Source organism: Vulpes vulpes, chromosome 12 (genome assembly GCF_048418805.1).
Source record: "Vulpes vulpes isolate BD-2025 chromosome 12, VulVul3, whole genome shotgun sequence".
Classification (NCBI taxonomy): domain Eukaryota; kingdom Metazoa; phylum Chordata; class Mammalia; order Carnivora; family Canidae; genus Vulpes; species Vulpes vulpes.
The window spans coordinates 169,118,687-169,125,148 of NC_132791.1; the positions used below are offsets into that span (position 1 = coordinate 169,118,687).

A 6,462-nucleotide genomic window follows, 5' to 3' on the forward strand; every position below is an offset into this window, starting at 1 on the left:
CAGGTACTGCTGTGCCCTCCTTGGAGGGGGACCCCACTTTGACAGCCATGGCCCCAGATCGTAACAGTCCCAAATCCCATGCCCCACCCTAATTCAGCGTTTCCCCAGCTCCCACCTTGGCATACCTCTCTTCTCACCGGCCCCCTGCTATAGTCCATACTCTGTACTTTTCTGTAAGATGGCCCACACCAAGGGTGCGGAGAAATGTACACGTAATAGATGATTTTCCGGGCCACCTGGGTGGCTCAGTGGTTGAGCATCTGCCTTTGGCTCAGGGCGTGATCCTGGGATCCTGGGATCGAGTCCCACATCGGGCTCCCTATATGGAGCCTGCTTCTCCCTCTGCCTATGTCTCTGCCTCTCTGTGTGTCTCTCATGAATAAATGAATAAAATCTTAAAAAAAAAAAAAAAGGGTGATTTCCCATCATCACTGTTTGCAAAGAACATGATCCCATCTGCCTTGAACGGAAGGCAAGAGTAAAAGTTTATGTGTTGAAAACAGAACAAACTGAGGGTCTCCCATCTGGTCATGGATGCCAGCCACAGGCTGTTAGGCTGAGGGTGCTCTGTCTTTGCTGTAAAGGGTGAGTGGGGTGCAGGGGAAGCGTTAGGCATGGAAAGCACCACCCACATTCATCTTGACCTAAAAGGACAGCCCATAGATTGGGGCCTTTGCGGTCTGTGCACAGGCTAGGTCACCTTGGGGACTGGTGGGGATGGCTCCCCATGCTTTGGGGAACACTGCTTATTTCACTGTAATCTGTTCTCAAGTACAAGCCCCACAGCCTGTAGGAGGACATCAAAACGCAGGGCTGCCTGGGTGGCTCAGTCGTTTAAGCATCCAACTCTTGATTTCAATTTAGGTCATAATCTCAGGGTCATTAGATCGAGCCCTAACTTGGGCTGTAAACTGGGCCTGGAGCCTGTTCAGGATTCTCTCTCTCTCTTTCTGTCTGTCCCTCCCCCCAACTCTGCAGCCCCCCCACCTCCCTGCTCACACACGTGCACTCTCTCTCAAAAAAAAAGAAAGAAAGAAAGAAAGAAAGAAAGAAAGAAAGAAAGAAAGAAAGAAAAGGAAAAGAAAAGAAAAGAAAGAAAAGAAAAGAAAAAAAAGAAAAGAAAGAAGAAATGAAAAGGAAAGAAAAGAAAAGAAAAAGAAAAGAAAAGAAAAGAAAGGAAAAGAAAAGAAAAGAAAAGAAAAGAAAAGAAAAGAAAAGAAAAGAAAAGAAAAGAAAAGAAAATCCAAACTCACACCACCCGAAGGGCAGACACTTGCCACTCTGGGCCTGATGCTCAGACTCTAGCCAAACTTCCTGCCACCTTCCAGGAGTGCCAGGCCCCTCCCCATCTCCAAGTTTTTGCACACACATGGTCCTTCCGCTTGGGGCACTCTCAATCATCTTTCCTTGCCTCTGTTCTAGAAAGAGTTCTCAGGCCGTTATCAAGTCCATCCCAGCAGGTACCATCCAGCTCCCAATCCTAGGGAGATCAGAGTGGGCTGTTTCTTGTTTTTCCAATCTAGAAGAACTTTAGAGCAGGCTTGACTCCAGGACCATTTGACTACAAATGAAATGAAAGCTCTATTCTTTTTTCCTTCTGGGATATTGCCTTTCTTCACTCACAATGGGACACAGTTCAGAAATTTGGATTGAAAATGTGGGATTTCATAATTTATAATATTTTTTAAATGATGGTCCAGAAATTGCATGAGCTGCATTATGAATTTCTTTTTCCCCAGAATCTGTGGTTTTTGTCTAAGCTGACACAGCACTCGAGACAATCAGAGAAGATAAATCTCCCTGGGGCTGAACCATGAGAAACTGCCTGTCCTCCCGGCCTGGACAAGGGGTGTCTGCCCGTGAACACCCACAACTGCACTGCCTGGGGCACGATGCCTCAGACGGGATTCTCTGCCAGTTGCCACTGTGACCCTACTGGAATGTCAACACCTCCCCCAGAACACCCAGATGCCAGGTTTCCCTGCGTCCATGGTCGAGGGCCTTGATCTATTGTGTAACGAGATGACCTGGGTCTATGCTTCTTCAAGATTAAGCCAAGAAGGAAAACACAATTTCCTCTATACATTAAATGTCAAGTGACCGTGTGACCTGGCAATTCCACTTCTAGGCGCGCACCCAGAACACCTGCAGACAGATGTCCAAACAAAGACGTGCACACACATGTCCACAGCAACACCTTTCACGGCAGCCAAAAGGTGGAAACCACCCGAACTCCCATTGATGGAAGAATGGATAATTGCAATGTGGTGCATCCACACGATGGAATATTACTCAGCCATAAAAAGGAACGAAGCACTGACACATGCTACGGCGTGGACGGACTCTGAGTGAAAGAGGCCAGTCAAAAAAGGCCACATGTTATATGGGTCCATTTATATAAGATTTCCAGAATAAGCAAATCCACAGAGACAGCAAGCAGACTGGTGGTCGAGGAGAGAGGGGCCAATGGCAGCAGGGTGTCCTCTGGGGGTGATGGAGACATTCTGGAACTAGACAGAGGTGGTGGTTGTGCCGCGTCGTGAATGTGCTGAATGCCACTGCATTATATACTTTAAACTGGTTAAAATGGCAAATTTGGTGCTTATGCATATTTTACCACATTAAAATAATTTTTTTCAAAGAAGAAAGGTTATGGCAGGTCCTACCACCCACCACCTAGATCGGCCCTACCCTTCCTGTTCCAGAACACAGCGTGTTTCATTTAAGACTTTATGAGAGGCTCGGGGTGCCCATCCCAAGAAGGTCTGAGCAGCTACTCAGCTCCATTAACTGAAGATAAAGTGCAATGATGCTCATGTTGTATTTTCCTTTCCTGACAAGCCGTCAGCCCCTTTGAGTGATGCTGGGTTTGCACATCTGGGACTGATCAAAAACCAGTGAGTTTACAAAAAAAAGAAAAAAATCCTCCTAGGTCTGGAGCAAGCAGACACAGAGGCACCTCCCATACGTAGTAAATTACACTGGTGACAGAGCAAAGAAACGTTCCAGCTCCCACAAGGCCAAAGAGGTCAGTATTTGAGGGTCCCGCCTCTAAAAGCCAGTTTTCAAATGCAACCTACAAAAGGCCAGATATCCAACGAGGGGTCTTTGAGGGAGGGATGAAGTGTGGGACTTCCAGAGGCCTCGTGTGCTTCTGCCAAGGCCCCAGGCCCTCCCCTGCCAAGCCAGCTCTCCTTTCCAGTCCAGTGGCAGGCTCTGCGAGCCAGGACTGATCTGGGTCCCAGAGCAGGGCTCCCTGCATGTTGACACTGGTACCTGTCAGCAGAGGGGAGCCCAAGCCCCTGTGTCAGGGCATCCTCTCCCCAGGCCCACCCCTAACTCAGGCAGGGATCCAGATCCTACATGGCTTGAGAAGCCGTGAAGCCCAGTAAGTTCAGCTGTGACAGTCAAGCAGCTAGCCACGGGATGAGCACCTTCTTCCAGAATCTGGGGTGCGACCCAGCCTGGAGGGCAGCTCTCCCCAGCCCTGGCTATGTCATGTTGCATACATGCCTTAATCACACCGAGACTCAATTTCCTCCTTGTAAAAAGGAAGGCAGTCTAGTGGCTGCCTCATAAAGAAGCCCATGAGATCATCTGTGTAAAACCTGGGCACATCTGGCTCATTCTGAGTGTCAGGTAAATGTCAGCTGCTGGTATTATTATAAATGTTACTATTACTATTCCCACTCCTACATCTTAAGAGACTCCATAAAAAATCAAAATCGCACTCCTTCTCCCCCCAGGATGTATATTACTGGGACTTGGGGACTTGGGCTTAACTCTGCTGACAGATTTTCCCTGGAGCCCCTCTCAGACAACACATTTTGTGCGAAGGTCAGGTCCAAAAGTGGAGTTAGTGGTTGGGTCGAGAAGGGTCTTAAAGGAGGCAGGGCCCAGCAGTTAAGAGTATAGGGTCTGCAACCAGACAAACCAGGGGGTGACAGCATGGCACATCAGCTAGGGGGCCTTTTGCACCATTTTTACCTCTTTGAGCCTTGGTTTACTCAGCTATGAAATGGGGATCAAGAGGCTGACCGCCCAGGTATGTGGCAGGGATGGAAATGCAGGGAAGGGGCACAGTCTCATACCTGCCACACCAGCAGTACAGCTCCCACACCTTCTGCTCCTCTTTCCCACGTGGAAACTACCAGATCAGAAAATCAGGTGCACAGAGAACCTTAGAAGGCCCCCTCTCAGTCTGCCTGGGGAAGAGGACATGCCCCTCATCTTGTTCTGCTGGACCCCAGGCTCTCCCCTGGCAGGTTTAGACCTTAGATGACCCTACTAGGGAAGGCAGGGTCACCCTCCTCTGCCAGAACGTGGCACCCAAATGCTCAAGGTGGAAAATTACAAACCCACTTAGCAAGGCCAGCTGGGCATTAGTACAGGCCCCCAGCTGCTTCTCTCAGCAGGAGCAGCAGCTCACCTTTTGGCTAAAAGATGCCCCGTTCAGGGTAGACCTCGACAAGCAGGCATCAGCTAAGCCTTTTCTGGCTCGTCCCCCAGCCGAGTCCTGGGCAAGGGAGGCTCTGGGTCTGTACCACACGAGGGGCCTCCCTGGCTCTGGCCATCTAGGGCAGCCGGTCTTCTCAGGACCACAGAGTGGAGTCCTCAGCTTCCAGCACAAGTCTTCCCCCACAAGGAGTGTATGGGATGTCCACTCTGACTGAAGAGACCCAGCGTGTGTTCCCAAGCCCGCAGGAACTCTGGCAAGCCTCACACCCGGACACATCCATCCCGAGCTTTGGAGGCAGAGAGCTGGGTTGCAGCCCTCGCTTTAACTGGACACCTCGCTCCCCCTCCCCGACCCTCAGTATCTTCATCTGAAATATGGGAAGAGAGAGGCTACCTCTCAGGTTTGTTGCAGATAAAAGTGTAGAGGGGTGTGGCCCTGTAAACCGGAGCGGAACAGCAGCTCCGTTAGGATCGGCCTGGCCATCCACACGTGGGTAGCCAAGACACATCAACCCCTGCCACACTCACCCATCGGCCTTCCGCTTACTGAGCCCCGCGCAGACAGGAACGCAACAGATGCTCCCAGCAAATAGCAAGGGAGGCGAGAGTACCCGCGCCAGGAGCTTGAATCTGCGGTCAGACGGGCTTTGAGCCCCCCACCCCCTTGCTCCCTGGCTGTGAGGTCTTGGGCAAGTGCCTTGGTCCCTGTGAGCCTCAGTTTCTCCATCTGCGAAAGGCCCAGCGGTGGAGCCGGTCGGAGCCGCAGGTCGCGCGCGGCGCCCGGTCCGCACCCGTCAGCGCCAAGGGATGGGCGGCCCCGGCTCGGGGAGGTCGGCGCCTCGGAGGCCGCGGGGGCGGAGGGCAGCCGGGGAGGGGCAGCCAGGTCACACTCACCTCCGCGGGGCTCTCCTGTCACCAGCGCGCCGGCGTCCTCCGTGCAGCGGCGGCGGCAGCGCGGACACTCGGGCGGACACGGCGGGCCCAGCGGCTCGGCAGGGACCCCGCGCGGGAGCAGCCGAGGGATGTCGGGGATGCGGGTTCCGCGCGCGGCTCTTATGGGACCTCCGCACCCTGCCCCCGGCGGCGCCGATAGGGCCGTTCCTCCACGCTCCGCCCCGGCCCGGCCGGCCCCTCCCCCGGGGAGGCCCGCGGGCGCCGGGGGTGCGGGCGGCGGGGGGCGCGCGGCGGGCCGGACCCCGCGTCCCCAGACCTCGGCTTGCGCGCAGGACGCGCTCGGGTTCTCTCCGCGATCGTGACGACCCTGGGTTCCCCTGGGCGCTCATGGGCGCCCGGCGAGGTGCCAAGCACTTTCCACCAGGGGTTTGCACGTTGACCAAATCCCTTCTCTCTGCGGCTCACATGGAAACTGGGAACAGGGAAGTGACCTCCCGGGATTGTAGCAAATAAAACCGGGAAGGGTGTGGGCTCTGTAAACTGCGGCACAGAATACACACTTGCTATATTTACTCCCATCCTCTACACGGTGGCTGAAAACTCCACTCATCTCTCTGTCTCTGTCTCTGTCTCTCTCTCTCTCTCACACACACACACACACACACACACACACACACACTCATGCACCCGTGCGCATTCCCAATGTGCAGATGAAGAAACTCTGCTCCAGGCCAGGCGCTTTCCCTTCATTATGAACCGGTACCGGTTCACAGGACTCTGCTAGGGTGGAAATGATCCCATTTCACAGATCAGACACCTGAAGCCAGAAGAAGAGTGTCCTTAGTCCCACAGCTGGTGAGCAGCAGCCTTGCTCTTGCCACACTTGGCCTGCAGGCATTTAGCATTCTTAACCCGTGCAGGTAAATACCAATCAATTTAGAGCCAGAAGACACTGCCTTTGAAACGCGTAAATCCAAGCCCCTTGCTGGCAGGTGAAGAAACCAAGGCTAGCGGCTTGGCCCCACTGCATGCAGACAAGGGCTGGGGCAGCCTGTCTTCCCCTGGCACGTCCCTGCATGAAGATGGTCTCCTGCTCCTTCCACACGCTCC

At 53.5% G+C, this 6,462-nt stretch overlaps 1 protein-coding gene across 1 annotated transcript in view; it reads right to left on the reverse strand.

Annotated features, from left to right (window-relative positions):
* The window catches only part of CRISPLD2 (cysteine rich secretory protein LCCL domain containing 2), a 64,909-nt gene extending 59,344 nt beyond the window's left edge, over nt 1-5,565 (reverse strand). Inside the window, exon 1 of the mRNA XM_026004925.2 lies at nt 5,353-5,565. The gene's annotated coding sequence lies outside the window, so the exon portion shown is untranslated. The remainder of the gene's footprint in view (nt 1-5,352) is intronic.
* Nucleotides 5,566-6,462: the final 897 nt, after the last annotated feature.